Raw genomic sequence first — 17805 nt, 5'->3', positions numbered from 1 at the left:
CATCTATCTATCTATCTGTATTTCTCCTTCCCTTTTCCTAGGGATCTTTAGTCTCTGTCCCTTTTCCTAGGGATCTTTAGTTTCCATTCCACCTTGTGGAAACTTTCCCTTCGTTCCCTCTTAGGGGGAACTTTTGCTAGCACTATTGTTTTGTCTTTTACTTATAACTCCGGAGCATCAGGGTTGGCCGTATGGGCCACCACTTGCCACAAGCCACGACTCAGTCCAGCAGAGCCGAGGAAAGACGACACAGACACCAAGGTGAGGTTCAGGCTTCTTCTTCTCACTCTTTCTCTTTATTACACACTTCAGCTCTTCATATAGCATTCCCAACAGCCCTCCCCCCAGCCAGGACCAATCAGGGCACACACACACACGTAGTGAGCAGGCAGAGTGGCAGCTTATTGGGCCACGTAGCAGGATCATACTCGATGATGTCTCTGATCAAGCAGGCAGCACATGATCGGGCTTATTGTGCTTGCGCAGGTTGGAGTAAACAAGTGAGGGGCACAAAGCTTGGCAGCCAGCCAGGGCACCATCTTGGCCGGCTCGACCATGCCTGCTTCCCACAGGAAACCATGATGGAGGGGTTAGACAGTGTGAGAGATAAATAATGCCTAGCTAGTTTTAAAAACCAGAGGGCACAATATTACTCCAACAAACTACTGACAAATTATACATACCAGATCAAGAAATATATGTCTAGGTAAGGTTTATCTGAGAACAATTGGTCTTTGCCTAAGATTTATCTACATGACACACAGTAATTAAAAATACTAGACTGGTGGAACTAACCTTCTTGCATGTTTAACAGATATACTTTGAGGCCTATACTAATTTGATCAGAGGGACATAACGGACAGTTTTTGCTCCTTGCCCTCCTAGTTCGACTAGTTCCAGGGGACTGTAAGCATCTCGCAAAATGTCCTATAATTGTGGTGGGTCACCTGTCCTCTTGATCAAGGAGGCTGAAGAGAGTCCACGAGATGGGCGTGAACCAGTGTCCAGTCTACAAAGAGGAGGGTCAACACAGAGGAAAAATTTCCTCTGTGCTTCCAAGAGAAGCCAGCCATGGTAGAGTAGGACCTTTGACTTATCTTCAGATAGGTGGAACTGGTAAAAGAAAGGAGCCAGGGGCTCCTCCCAAGCCCATGTGACCCCTGAGGAACAGATCCTCAAATGACCTTAAGAGTAAAAATAAATTGGTTTATCTGGGCCAATTGTGTGGCCTTAAACACCCAAAAGGAAATTATAAACAAATATTAAAAGGGCCAATATAATTTTTTAAGATTCCATATGTATAGCTAAAGGCTACATAACAGGCATATATATGTATATATGTATATATTTTAAGAAAATATATTTTTTCCCTTCAGATATCAGCATGCCATTTTTTCTTTGGGAAATTAAATATTTCTCAAGATATGTTTATGATTTGGTTGATTTGATTCTAGGAGCAGAGACAGGTATGCAAAAGAGACAGTCAGACTCAGCCTAGCAAAACATCACATTATGCTTGTTCACAGATGACTTCACAGGAATGCAACAAAAAATATGGTCGTGACTACTGGAAGTCTCTCCTCTTTGTTCCCCTTCTCTTCTTCCACTTCTTTTCCTCTCTTGCCCCTTCACACACCATTCCCTTTGGAATTTTACCTAGTAGATATAGGTTTGCAGCTGCCAGGTACTATATTCATTTCACAAGAAGCCCAGATATAGAGACTGCATGCAGGGAAACAGCTGAACATAAAAGAAGAGGCACTGTAGAAACGCTCTTGCATAAGGTGTTTGTGGATTTATTTTTATGCTTCAGATTTCCAGGTATGTTAGCCAATAAATTCTCCTCTCACACAATTTAGTTTTGTTTCTACTTTCTGACACCACAGAAAGTTATAGTTATTACTGTATTTTTACTCTTTTCTTGAGCAATCTTTGTTTTCCTGAATTAAACTTAATGTTAAACTGCCTGGTTTAAGTCCTGGCTTTGAAACTACATTTTATAACTTCTAATTACTAAAATTTCTATGCTCGAGTTTTGTTAGCAGTATATTGACAGTAAAATATACTCGGATGATAGGGGAATTACAAAGAATAAAAAAATGGCAAGAAAGGAAGTGATTTTAAGATGTTTAAGTGTTGCCAATCATTAATGCTTTGTCACGAAATACTGTTGTAAACTCAATTTCAAATGCTGAGACATTTGATTGGTTCTTCTATGTGTTTTGCTACAAATGTGCAAATATTGTCATCCAAGTTAAAAATTAGTGACTTTTAAGCTTTGACTAGTGGATTTCAAAATAAATCATCCACGCTACTATTGCTGACAGCTTTAATATAATTGTATGTCATTGGTGACATATTCTTCTCTGTGAGATTCTGTTATTTAAGATTCTGTGATTTTAACAAATGACCATAGGAGAGTAGTAAATCACTGAGCTGAATGTGCATATGTTCTAATCTTCTACAAAATAAAAAGCTGAAAATTTTATAAGGAGTTTTATATATGCAAAGTAACCCAAATGGAGTACATCAAAAAATGTGTGAATTGCTTTTTAAAGTGATTTTTATTAGTGATTTAACTTTAGACATTATTTAGATTTATTTATTTATTTATTCTCTGACATGAGGAAAAGGTGAGACTAAGGTTTCAGAACAAAATCTGCCATGACAACATGTAAGATTAATTAGAATGGGAGCAAAAAAGAACTGGGACCAACAAAGATAAGACAGGTTGATAGTGCATGTTTTGCATGTACTCTGTACACCAGATTGTTGATAGCTTTGAGGAAACCAGTAGACTCCTAATGATCTTTTGGTCTCTATAGCCTCATAGTATGAAACACACAGATGTTCAAAAGTCTTAAATGAAAGCATTCTTATGGCTTTTTCTGACTTTATCACCTTAAAGCAACAATCTGAAAGAAAAGAAATTTCTCCTTAAAGTAACCAAGAAGTACCTGTTCACATTAGAGGGACACTGTGCATTCTAATTGTACAGATATTTTAATGGAAATTAGTTTTAGAACTATGCCACTGAAATAGGAGTCACCAGGCATGGTAAAACACATCTTTAATCCCAGCGCTTGGGAGGCAGAGGAAGGCAGACCGCTGTGTAATACAGGCCAACCTGGTCTATATAGTAATTTCTGGGGCAGCTGAGGCCAACAGCAAACCTTGTCTCAGAAAAAGAATAAAACAAAAAACAAAAGCATACAAAGGCAAACCAAAAACAACAACCAAACAACCCTAAAAGGATAAGAATGAAAAATTATAAGCTAGGTATGTTTTCTCCTACTATAGCTATTGGAAGCCAACCATAGAGAAAGCAAGGATCAAACACTGGAATGTGAAAATTGAAAAGAAAAACGTAAAATATGTTTCTTTAGAGAAATAAAGCATTATGAAAGGTGTAGCTTCATAAACTTTTTTTGTCAGTTCTTATGCATTAACCAAGTAGTTCTAGCAAAATCAAAGCTTAACATTTTTTATAAAACATAAATTTTAATAAAATTATATTTCTCTATTCCTATTTTAAAGCTAAGCAATTTATGTTTGTATTCACACACTAATTTTGTTCATGCATTTCTCTAGTTGTGTTTTAAACTAAAATATATAACTTGAAAAATGCTTAACAGTAGGATAAAGGAAACATCTTTAAACTCAGAGTTCTATATTTTATATTTTCTCATGCACTAAGACTGCATTTTCCAAGATTGAATAAAATATTTACTCCTTGAACTCATCATCTAGCATGTTATATTAAATGTAGTATTAGACATTAATAAAGAATTGAATAAATGAAAATGTGTATACATGCATGAATGAATACTGTTACTTGATTTGTTCATGTTTTATTATATAGCAGAAATGGATTGGTATCACATACATAGATAAATAACAATCTGTGAATAAATATTCCATATTAGAATGTGTCTTCAATTACGCTCTCTGCCCTAGTTTCCTGGCACTGACATACACTCCAAACTAAGTGAAGTCCTCCTTTTTTGTTAATCTTATTGATTCAAGTATTTATCTAATGCATTTTGATTATACTCAGACCCCCTTCCCCATCTCCAACCTCACCTTACATTCCAAAATTCATGTCCTCTATTAGCAAATAAAAAACCTTATTCATCTTATACAACACATCTTAACTGGGTGCCAGAGAAATCATATCTCAGTAGAATGTCAATGATCTATAATTCTTACACACAGATAGGTCAAAATAAGGGCCCACTCCATTTCCTTTGTATGTGATTTTGGATCATTATATGCCTAAGTTTCTTGGAATGGAATTTTCACACTTGTTTTCTGTCTATTACACACTACTTAGGATTTTCAAGTAGGTATTTCTCTTTTCCTCAGCAATGAGAAACGTCAGATTGCATCTTCAAAATCTGTTGTTTGTAGCCCATGTGCACTTTGGCAGTTTCAGGGCATCACTCAGAATAATCCCTCCATTGTGGTCCAAGGTGTTCTCCAATAGATTGAGTCCCCACAGAGATTTACTGTGAGAAAAAGCACCTGCATGGTCCTCACAGCAGGCAGCAGTTAGCTCCTAGGCCTCCACATCATCACAATAATGATAAATGTTTGAAGAGAGAAATATTTACAAAAATTATGCAATGTATTCAAATATCAAATCATTATGTGATTTTTAAATATTTTATTTGTAGATTTGAAAAACGAAAAATCTCACAAATGCATTTATAATGAAGGAATTTCTGTATTCCTTTAATCCAAGTCAAACTTACTCTACTCCCTAGCTCACTTATGGGAATGCTTTTTCTGTTATAAATGGGAATCTTAAGTAACCTTTTAACCAAAGTTAATCTTATGTTTTGAGATCATTCAACATTACCTCAGCTTAATTACTTGCTAGGCTTTGGGCTCCTTTTGCAAGCTAAACATATAGCCCTTCTCTCCACTGACTCAGAATAATGTATTTGTGTATGTATGTTGTGAAAACACCAAGTGCGGAAGCAAAGAATTATTCTGGCTTATGTTTCAAACAATGGACGCGATTAAATTGATAACATCTGTTTGCAGCTGTATATGTTGTTTTTGATCAATAGGGATCAGATTAGGAAATCCTTTCTTGAAAGTCAGGATCTTCATTTCTTTCCAATGTGATATTGGATGTATTGTTTAAATAAATACAGAGCAAGTCCTTTGTTCAGGAAATGGTTCTGAGAGAACACAGAAGGAACTGAGTTCTCAGAATGGACTAGGCTCACTCTTGATTTTAACAGATGCTAAAGGTGTCATGCTTGCTTTGTTCATGTGCCCCTGTAATGTGGTATCTCTCCCACCCACACACCCCCATGGATGATTTTGTTTCATTGGCTCTAAATATTAATCTATGAAGCACTGAAATTCACCTCTTCTTCATCTCCATTTCTTCCCTCCAACCAGTTAAGTCTTCTATTAATCATGATTTTTTTTTTCAGGAAACAAATTCTATTCTTGTATTCCCGAGTACAATGTTTAGTATAATATTTAAAGGCTTGAACAAATATTGTCAGATTTGTTTTCAAGCTTAAGAAAGTCTTAAGAAATGCCCCTCTGAAGATCACAAAAGGCAAATATTGTGTTCTAGGGCTTATGGAACAAGCTGAATTGTGTTCAGGATTTGCTGGGAATCTTTTTCCATTTTCAAGGACCTCTAAGGACCTCATACACTCATGGTGGGAGACCGGTTTGAGCCTAGGGTGAAAGTCTTTTTGACAGCCATACAGTAGGCCCGAGGCAATGGCCTGACCACTGGAGCCACAAGGAACACCTTGTGACATTTGCTCTCATTGGCAGATCATGAGACTGATGCCTAGAGCTTGCCATTCCCTAATCACCACCCTTGGAATACCAAATTTCAACACTTAGATATTGCAATAGTCAGGGTCATGTGGTTTCCAGGAATCCAGGCTCTGTAACCTGAAACCCATTATGCTAATGAGGCATCCTCCCAGCTATTCTGTGATAGGATGTTAAATCTGTCATGCTAATAGGATGCTGTCTGTTATGCTAATAAGGTATCCTACTTGCTGTGCTGTGATTGGACCACTACCCTTATATATGCTTGTGTCTTTCTGCGATAAAGCAGAGCTGTGTCACTGAATGTGGTCTCCTGTGTCTGAATGTGGCTCCGCTGACACAGTGTCCTCACCAGCCCTGGGGTCTGGGACCACGCAGAAGTAGCGACGATCAGAGTCAGCGACAGGTGAGCAGAAGAGCAGCCTCAGCCCAGGACAAGTGAAGAACAAAGGAGCAATACCCATGAGAACAGATGAGTGGCCACTCCTAGTGGTAACCACACACTCACATATAAGGGCTTAGTGCAATTATCTGCAAATGAGAGAGAACATATGTCGTTTATTTTTCTGAGCATCTGTTACTTCACTTAGTAGAACAGATTCTAGTTCCACCCATTTACCTTAAATTTCATGATTTCATCTTTCCTCATCGCTGAGTATACACCATTTTATAAATGTACTATGTTTTTATTATACATTCCTCAGTTGAGGGAAATTTAGGCTGTTTCCATTTCTTAGCAATTATTAAAAAAGTAGTAACAAACATGGATTTTCGAGTATCTCTCTAGTAGGATGAGTCCTTTGGGTATACACCAAGGAATGATATAATCAGAGCATATGGCAGATTCGTTTTTATTTATTTATTTTTTAATTGAACTTCTGTGGATTTCATACAATAGTTCTTAATCAAATTTAGACCCCTCCCCCATATATGTCCTTACATATTGGACCTCTTACATGTTAAGTTACATCCCGTCAAGCATTTGTACCCAGATGTCCTTCATTGCAAGTTCATCCACTGGAGTCTAGTCAGTCTATCTAGGGATCTTAAGGAAGATCCACTCTCCCTCATCCAGTGGTAAACAGTCACCAATTGTTCCCAGGCTATAGCACTGCCCATTTCCCTCACTCAACTCACCCTTGTCTGATTGAGTTGATATTGGTCTTGGGCATGACATCACCATTGCCTCAAGTTCACATGACCAAGCTTCCATTGGCCCAGGAGCCTCTGTTTCCCTATGTTCAACCTTGGATCAACCATGGCTCTTACAATCTTTCTGCCCCTCTTGCACATGGTCCCTGAGATGTAGGCAGGTGAAGTTTAATATAAAAGTTATATGCAGGGATGTAACCACAGTCTCTTATTCTCTAAAACTTAGTCAGTTGTGGCCTTCTGTGTGCACCAGACTAAAATAAAAACTAAAAATGAATCTACCATATGATCTAGTTATACCACTCTTTGGCATATACTAAAAGGACTCGTCCTACTATAGAAATACCTGTACATCCATGTTGCTGCTTTTTCACACTTTTAGTTTTTAAAGAGTTTTCCACACTGCTTTCCATAGTAGTTACATTAGTTTGCATCCCCAACATCAGTGAATGAGCATTCCCCTTTCCTCTACATCCTTGCCAATATTTGATGTCTTTTATTCTCTTGATCTTAGTCATTCTGACTGGGATAAGATGAAATCTTAAAGTGGTTTTGATTTGCATTTCTCAAATTACTAAAGATGCTGTTTTATTTACTGTATAGTATTTAACAGACAATGAATTATTCTTGTGTTTTGACAGAAGATTTTTTGATTCTTTCACATGAAAATGCATCAGAACACAGCTGCACTAGAGAATGAAGGAGCCCTCTCTCATGATCTATTCAACTCGAGCATGTCACCACATCAGAAGTTCTGGAAATGTAGCTCCTATGTTATCTCAGGAATGCACAAAAGACCTTAAAAGAGGGTATTAGTGAATATCAGAAAGTTCAAATGATTCTGTCATGTATGTAACTTTAAATTCATAAAAGTCCATTTCTTGTCCTAGGTATTTGAAAGTTGTCTCTTAATATAGTCATGTGAGTACTTGAACGCTTATTGCCTTTCTGCCTCTCCTGTCCATTATACCATTCAGAATTCTTACAAATAACTATTTTACATGGTATCTGCTAAAAAAATTTTATACATTTTAAATTTTTATTTATTTTCTGTTTTGTTTTCTTTTTTGGGGGGGTAGGAGTGGTTTGCATGCATGTATGTAAGTGCAATGGATCATACAATGACCACAATAGCAGGCAGAAAGCGTTGGATTCCCTAGAAATGGAGTTCTAGACATTTGTTAGCTGCCATGTGAGTACTGGGAACAGAACCTATATAGTACCTGTAAGAGCGATAAGTGCTCTTAAAGACTGAGCGATCTCTCAAGCCCCCTAACTTTTATTTATCTTTTAAAACCATGAAATAATCTTTAACTTTTATTTCAAAATATTTTCCAAAATAATATCCATTCTACTATTGTGGGCATGTAGATTTTATTTTTGATTCATAATATCTAATAAAGTATAAGTGCTGTATAAATATATTAGGAAATATTGACAAGGAAAATGTACATGTTCAGTTAATATGCAGTTGCCTCTGCTCCCACACCCTGGATTTTATGTATTGCAGTCTACATTGGCATGTTCAGTATTGTTCATTTAAAGAGAATGATTTTAGCATCTAGGTAGGATGGATTTGTGCCCTTATATCACATTGTCACTGAAATCATGCCACATTTGTTTATTTCATATTTGGGTCATTTTTATGATCTTTCCTCTGTCTAGAAGACCTTCTGTCTACCTCTTCTCCTTTTTATATGATTAATTTCTGTGACCATCTTTTCTTTTTCACTCATCCTCTCATTTCCATCCTTCATGTTTTATTTTCCAGCTAGTGTTACACTGAATATCTTTTGGTAATATCAGTTCTTTGACATCTATTTTTTATAATTATGAACACAGTATTTTTATCCCTTTAAATATCTTAAATTTTTGACTGAATTTTATGCACAGCTGTCTTCTTAGAATTTTCTATCCTCTGAAAATCATTTCCTCAATTATTTTATGTTCCACTGAGGATGATAAGGCTCATATCTTTAATTTTTAAAACATATTTCTTTTAATTTTTATGTGTATGAGTGTTTTATGTACATGCTTGTAAGTGTACCATGAACATGCAATGCCCAAGGAGACCAGATGAGGACACTGGATTTCCTGGAGCTGGAGTTAGGGATGATTATTAGCTGCCTAGGTGCTGGGAACTGAACGAAGGTTCTCTGCAAGAGCAGTGCTTTTAACTGCTGAGTGATTCTCATATCTTTATAATTAATGTTTACATTTTTTAATCTCTTGGAAAACATTATATAATGACATTTCATGAAGATGGAATTTTTGTTCATTCAGGTTGGTACAGTATTGACCTTAACTATATTCAGATTTGTGATGCTCTGAAATTTTGGATGTTTTCTTCAAATTTAAAATCTATATCCCCATTGGGTCTGTTTTTTAAGCTTTTGAGTTCCAGAATCATAATTGTGTCTTTAAAGGACCTGTTTCTGTTGTATAAGGCTTAAGTATTCTGGCCTGAAAATCCCTAAGAATTCATAAATTTTGACATTTATTTTTGTTCCTTTGTTTCCCTTGTACAATTTGAATTGTAATTCGATTTTGGTCTTTCCATGCTTCTAATTTTGTTCATTTCTCTAGTGATCTTTAATACTTTTGGTATTTATTAGTGATTGGTGGCTGGTAATGGAATCTTTTATGCAAGTGTACCATTGTATTTTCTCTAGAGATTTTTCCTCTTGAAAACTGCGACTGTTTGGTTTCTGACCTTGCCCTCTTCTCTCTTTATTGTGTCACAAACCCAGATATGCATTGAACAAGTCTGCTACAAAGTATGAGTACTCTCCTCTCATTTTCAACTCAGTGGATTGCTCTATTCTTTAGACAACAGTTCTTTCTGAATTGGAGAAACTACTCAGTTCATGAACCTAGGAAGCAAGGACTTTAGGCAGATGGATAGGAAGAAAGATGACAAAAGACCATGACTTGTTCTTAAGATGTCTCACAGTTCACCTTCTGAGTTTCTATTTCTTTTAATTCACTGATGAGTTAAAGGTCAGATTTCTTTCAAGGTGACAGATTTACTACTCCCCCCCCACCCCCGTGACTTCCTTGTCTAATTTCTTTGTTTATGGTTTCATTCACTCCACTAAATCATTAATAAGATTCTTTTTGTTTTTATTCTCAAGAATTAAAGAAAAAGTCTTAACTATGAATAGCCCTTCTCCATATCTTCATCATTACAGAAGTTATAGAATTCCTAAAGTCAGTTCATAAAGTGGTTAAAAAAAAAAACTTGCTCAGGGGCCAGGCTTGGGCGTAGTTGTGCTTGCCTTTAATCCCAGCACTCAGGAGGCAGAGGTAGGTGGATCACTGTGAGTTAGAGCACAGCATGGTCTACATAGTGAGTTCCAAGGGCTTCAAGGGGACCCTGTTTTAAAAAGACCAAAAAAAAAAAAAAAGAATGTAAAGAAACTTGCTCAAGATTATCATAGGATCATCTATGTTTGTTTATTTTCACAGTCTTTCCATGTGAGAATCAGCCCCTCAACCTTTTGCAGTTTTCAGTCTTACATTTAGGTTTATGTCACACATTATTTTCTTTCACCATGCTGCAGTGGTTCATCATTCCACTTCACCTAACACCACGTTCAAGAAGCACATATAACAATTGATACCAGTCATAGTCATTCCAAAGAAATATTTTACCCTGAGTTTTAAGAATGGTATGGGTCTGGGATTACTAGAAATTTTGACGCTGTGAGAAATAACTTTGTAATTTCAGATAACATAGGGATCAAGACACATTTCTCATGCTTTTGTTTTGTCTCTGAGTACAGTGTTCTCCAAATTTCCAAATCTGCATCCTTTCCAGAAACAAAGGTCAGTGGGTTCTCTTTCTATATGAAATAGTATAGTTGGATTTTGTCACTTCCGTCATGACTTCTGATAACCAGTGTTGTGTAACTTTTAATGGGACGGTGTGAGCAAATGTCTCTTCAACTTACATAAATCACCAGTCTTAGACCAAAGGACAGTTTTGTACAGTTCTAGCTTAATGTACCTGGGAGGTCATTGGGGTTTCTTAGAGACCTGTCTGAATCAAGGGTTGCTGACAGGTGCCTCAGTGCCTCAAAGGTAGCTGCGTCACTGAAAAACCCACTGCAGCACCAGTGACAGCCGTGAAGATTGCACTCCTGAAGCTCTGTGTATGACTGGCAGGCAGATGTGGAAGAGCACAGCCTCATCTCCTCAGCATGTATTGCTATTTATGTAACTTTAGGAAGTGGCCTTGTGAATCTTGTAAGTTTTGGGAGCTTTCTAAGCTTTTTAAATTTCATTTATTTCCGGATCCTTACACACTTCATTACTTCCTGTTACAAGTCTTTCTTTCCCTCCAGGAGGAAATATTTCAGTTCAGAGGAAATGGATATGCAACAAACAGTTCACCAGGTGGAAAAATAGACATAGGTCTAAGATAACCCGAGTTTAAAATCTGCACATTCATGGGATACAGCTGCTTTGGATAACCTTAAATGATGGAAGTTTAAGAGAGCTGAGTGGATAATTTGGTTTTAATAACTTAAGTAAACACACATAGAAGAAAATAGTTACGTATGCATGTTGGTTGAGAGTGATTCCTTTTGAAATATTTTATTTTATTTTATGTGTATGCGTGTATTGCCTGCTTTTAGGTAAGTGCACCCATGTTGTGCAATGCCCACAGAGGACAGAAAGAGGCTGTCGGATGCCCTGGAACTGGAGTTACAGACAGTTGTTAGCTGTCGTGTGGGTGCTGGAATTTGAACCCAGTTCTTCTGCAAGAACAGCCAGTGTTCTTAACCGCTGAGCCATCTCTCCAGCCCCGAAAGTGATTCTTAAAAGCACGCCCCAAACACACTTAGCCAGGCATGATAGCACAATCCTTTAGTCCCAGAACCTGAAAGGCAGAGGAAGATGGGATCTCTGTGAGATCAAATCCTGCCTAGTCTATGTAGTGTGTTCCAGGCCAGCTGGAGCAACATGTAGACCCTGTCCACAAAGCAGGAACAAAAACAAGAAACAAAACAAAAATAAGAAAGTAAAGGAAAAAAAAGAAATTCTGCCTCCCATAACTACTTAATTTAACTATAGGGTTTTTTTGTTTGTTTGCTTGCTTTTTTTTTGAGACAGAGTCTCCCTGTAGTCCCAGCTGACCTGAACTCACTATGTAGACCAGGCTGGCCTTGAACTCACAGAGATCTGCCTGCCCCTGCCTCCCAAGTGCTGGGACTAAAGGCATACCTGTGAAACTAGTTTCTGTAACAAAACCTAATAAAAATGAAACAATTCAAAGTAATTATGCATTCAATAAGCAGGTGTAGATGAACGGATAGAAAGCAGCTCAAATTATAGTCTGGTATTATTCCCAAAAACTGATAGTGGGAATCATTCTATGATATATTCTGAGCTTCATGCACACTTGACACTCCCTCATTGATTTAAAACTCAAATGGATAGATTTCCAGCAAATGATATCTTGTGGAAGGAAAATTTGATGCCATGACGTGAAAGAGAAACACATAAGTGTTTGGCAGTTCATCTATCTCTGAAGCATAGTCAGAACTGGATATCAAATTTTAGCTTATGGCTTTTTTTTGGATGTTTGTTGTTTATTAATTCAAGCCATTATAAAGAATAAAAGGAAAGATATTTCAGATATTCATTATTAGGTATCAGGAAGTAGAAAAAGATCTGTATAGTGTTAACTAGTTAGCCATAAATCTTGCAGCAGACTGGGACTCTGAACTACTGTAAAATTACTCCTGTTGTAAAATTAATCCTGTTTCACCTACTTAGACTAAATACTTGAATAATTAGATGTGGATCAAGTTATTGAAAATTAATGGTGTAGAATCATGATGGGTTTCTATGAGTTGTTTTATATTGCATACAATAAAATTTTCATTTTATTTCTCAGCAAGGTTAAAGATAGTCTAGTTTAAGCAAGTATAAGAATCACATTGGGAAAAGTTGAGCTTATCTATCACCACAGGAAGTCATCTGTTTTCATTATTTATTCCCTTATAGTATGTAGTCAAAATGCTTCATACATATTTACAGCTGGAATTGTATTTATAGTTTTTCATTATGTTTAATATTAAACACAACCCTAATGCTGATTAAATAATACATTCCTTTTACCAAATAGAGATGCACATTTTTAATACTTCCAAGCAAAAGAAAAGTCAGACAGGGAGAAAGTAGACCAATTTTATGTGATTTTAGTTTTATTTTCTTCTTTGACTTTCTCATAAAAGGGGTTTTATGACTTATGAAAACACTCTTTTTCATCTACCCTATTCATTTTCTTTAAGCTCATGTAATGAATTTCTATAATCAAAACTAGTTTTCAGATAGCTATCCTTCTGGATAATTATCCATTTTCTGATTATCCTTCAGTAAACGGCTACATTATTGAGGGCTCTAGTTTAACAGGTATATTTATTTATTCATGAATATGTCATAAAAATCATCCCATTATATACAATATTCATATCTAGGTATATCTTTAATGACTGTTCATTATTCTAGGGACATAACTGAACTTTACGATTTCATAAACTACGCTGGATTACCACTAAGTCTGAAGTGTTTATGTTAATGTTACTCCACATGCCCACATATAAAATATACCAGTCCCTACAGTTATTATTACATAAAGTTTATTTTTTGTGTCTCATGGTGAATGGGATAATCACCTCACTCATTAATGGGGAAATTTTTGCCTTCAGGCCTCCATTTAAACACCATGCCCCAAATTCAGTACTAACAGCTTACCATTGATATCTTTGTGTATGAGCCAACAGTGTCCTTTGATTTCCATAAGTTGAATCTTTTGTTACATGTGGCATATTAATTTTTTGCAATGTGGGCCTATTTATTCTCCTCCTAGAAATAATTTTTGATCTTAAAAATCTGTCATTTTCCTTTTCATATCAAGTGTTTTATATACATATTATTGTTTTTCTCAAGACCCAGAAATGCACAAAATTGCCTGTGTTTGGCAAATCAGTAGGTTCACTCTTCTGGTTAGAGCAATTGGTTTACAGATAAATATGTGGCACATTAAGGCTTAAGCACTAAAAGCACTTTTGTTGAAAGTGGAGGAATGGGCAAGAGCATGTCATGGTTTAAATTATGAAACTTTGATCCTATATAGTTTGGAGCTGCTGGATCTCTCCTAAGCCCAGAAGTCAGAGCTTTCTTGGAAATAGCATTGATACTATGGTAAGTGGAGATGAAAAGTCATGAAGAGAAACTGAATTTTGGAACAGTATTTCAACTCTAAGAGTTCATAACATTTTCTGTCAGTAAGCAAATAGACTATCTTTCTGTTTAAGATTTTGTGTCCGTTTGTGTCTTCTAACAACACACATAGCACCTTGCCAGGCATATCATACACCTTCCTTGAAAAAATTGAGGCATCTCTCTCAGATCTATTTAGATGCACATTGTTCATGAACTTAGAATTCATCTTTTTTTTTCATAATTTTCACTGCCTATTTGCTTTTAAAAAGTTTTCACTGGGCATGGCAGTACATGCTTTAAACCCCACACTTGGGAGACAGAAGCAGGTATATCTCTGTGAGATCCAGGCCAGTCTAGTCTACATCGTGAGTCCCAGGCCAGCTGGGGTTAAAGGAAGACCTGTCTCAGAAAGTGCTTTATTTCTCTTCAAGCCCTGCCAGTGCATCTAACGTAATATTGTCTATTAGCACGGAGCCCAGGGATATTGAATTGACTTCCCTCCTAAAGTCAGAAAGTATATATTAGGGAATGGTAAGTCTTGTTTTGAGCTTCATCCTTTAAACTTTTAACACTCCTATTGATCTGTTTCAGTTCCCAGTTAAAGCAATCTCTTTAAAAAAAACAAAATAGCAATCTATAATATCATTTTACCTCTGAAGCTTTCTACCCTGACCAAAATCTATGGAGTTTTCAAAGCATGGCTACCTACCTTAGTGGAAGGCAGTGAAGGTAATGAAGAAGACAAAGAAGAAAAGAAAAGTAATTACACATCTTGTAAGGTATCTTGATTAAGCAATGCTCTTTTGTTAGTCCATTAACCTGTTATTGACAATTTTACTGACATGCAACATTGAATACTGTCTGTGAGTAATTTTACTGTATCTGAAAAAGTAAATGTACATGTTGACATGTACATGTCATGTACATGTACATGTACATGTACATGTTAACCTTTTAGTGAACCCTTATAGCTTACTGTTTGTCTCTCTTTTCTGAGGGAGAATAATGACCATTTCAGAAAAATTCCCCCAAAAGAACAATTTAAAAATTAATTCTAAGATTATAAGAAGAATTTTATATAAAGAATCCAAAGTTATCTAGTAAGACATAAAGATTATCTTGTCAGGGAAGAGGAAATAATGATGCAGGATGACATGGGAAAATGGATTCCCCCCCCACTCTTTCTCTCTCCTAAAGATCCTTTATTAGGTATCACACAGGTCAAATAGCTTAAAGAGCAGAAGCTTATTTTTATACCTCGGTTTCTTTGCAGACTACAAATCTGAGATCAAGGGGTGGGTAAGACTGACTTTTTGGAGGTTAGCTTCCTTGACTTGTGGAAAATCATCTTCTCTGCATGGTCATTCCTCAGGTCCACTCATCGCTATGTCAAAGTTTAAACTTAAAAGAAAACTAGTCATATTGGACCAAGGCCAACCTTAGACACCTCACAGTAACTATTCATTTAAAGACTTTAGATAACTAGGTTGTAAAGTACTAGAGTTTAGAACATTCACGTATGAGACAGAATTTGGTCTCAGCACACTTTTCCTCTGTGCTTTGCCTCATTTCTGACACAAACTCCACGTGACAATCCCTTTATGATGTTACTCTTGTAGTCACTGCCTTGTTTTTAATATGAACATATAGCAATTATTTTGCTTCTAGAACTTGCTGATGGATCATATCAATCTCTTTCCATCCTTGTTCACATTCGTGTTCATTTCACCAGATTTGATATTGATGCATTGTTCTCCAGTCCTTTTCAGTTCTTTATATTTGGATAAATTCAAGGTCATTTCATGCTTCAAACAAATTTTTTTTGTTAATATGTAAATAAGAATGTAATGAGTAATCAAGATTATAAACTGGACTGGATCTGAAATCAAGAAGGAGACATACCTCTGGGAATGCCTGTGAGAGTGCCCATGAAAGGAATAAAGGAATACCCTCACTCAAAGTAAGCAGGAACAGGAGTCCAGATGTAAAGATGTTGGAAGAAAAAGCACTTCAGCTTGTCTACCTTTGCTTCTATCTAAGTGAGTTTATCTACACTGCTGCTGTTACTGCTGTTGCTACTGCTGTATTGATAATGTCGATGCTGCCTCTGCCACATTAGCCATCCTCTACTAGCATCAGAATCCTGTTTCTTCAGCTCCAGTATGGACTATATACCAGTGATTTTCTATGAATATTCTAGCTCAACACCAGATAGAGACTTCTTGGTCATTCAGCTTCTTGGGCTGAGAAGCTCCAAGCTTTTGAGCTTCTCCAGCATGCAGGCAGTCATTATTTGAGAACTCAGCCCCTTTTGTGTAACCTATTAAATACATACATACATACATACATGCATGCATGCATAGATATGTGTGTATGCATATATATAGATACATAGATAGATGCATGTATTAAATTGTCTAGAGAACCTTGCTTAATGCAGAGAAGAGTTTTTAATTATTTTTATTTGCTCAATGTAGCTTCTTGAATCTATAAAGCTACAATTTGCACATAATTTGCAACATTAAATGAGGATTTAACATTCTCTCTAGAGAGAACAATTTCCTCAACACATGCTCTAATATACTTTCCAGATGTTTGCTGCTAAATCTTCTGTCATTATCACAAAGTGACCAACAATGAGAAAAATGGCTTTCAAAGTGAGGCTTATTCTCTGATGGTAGGTCTCGTTCTAATTATGTTGCTTAATTTGTCTCTTAGAACCACGAACTAAATTCTCATAAAGCACAATGAAAGAAATTGTAACTATGTTATGAAGAAATATGTTGGAAAGCAGAACACACATTTCTCACATGACAGAATTCTATGATCAATCACACATTTCTTTTGTTACAAGAATAGGACAATGCTTTAAATTAGATGTTTTTAAGATTAAAGAAATAATTTTTGTATTGTTCTCAATATATTCTTTACATTACCACTGCTGTTCCTGTGAAAGCTAGAATCATTTATACTTGAATTCCAATGAAGCTATAATTATTTATTATACTGAATATAAACTTTATAAGTAATATATCTGCATTATATATAAACATTTAATAAAACTACCCCAAATTGGGTATAGTTGGTAATATTATCTTAATTTTAAAACTAGAAAAAAATGTGAGGCTTTAGAAGTTCAATAATTTGACCAAATTCACTAGTCAATAAAAGGACAGAAATTGAATTTAGCAGTTTTGTCTTGAAATTCTGCATTCTGAAAAGTATGTTAGCAGTTTCGACATTCACATTGATGCCTTTGATCCATTTGAAGTTGATTTCTTGTGCAGAGGCATGGATAAGGGTCCAATTTAATTATTTCACATGTGAACATCCAGTTTTCCCAGAACAATTTGTTGAAGATACTGTCTTTGCTCCAATGTGTGATTTTGACATTTTTGATCAAATACAAGATGGCTGCAATTATCCATACTCATGTTTAGGTTTTCTACTTTGTTAATTTTGTTCTATTGATATAAATGTATGGGTTTTTTTTTTGTACCAATACCATGAAGTTTTTTTAGTGTAGCCCTGAAATATAGCTTGAAATCTGGGAATTCCTCCAGCCAAAAAAAAATGTGTGTGTGTGTGTGTGTGTGTGTGTGTGTG

Source organism: Nannospalax galili, unplaced genomic scaffold (genome assembly GCF_000622305.1).
Source record: "Nannospalax galili isolate Female #2095 unplaced genomic scaffold, S.galili_v1.0 scaffold1131, whole genome shotgun sequence".
In the NCBI taxonomy this organism is placed as follows: domain Eukaryota; kingdom Metazoa; phylum Chordata; class Mammalia; order Rodentia; family Spalacidae; genus Nannospalax; species Nannospalax galili.
This window is presented reverse-complemented; position numbering follows the sequence as displayed.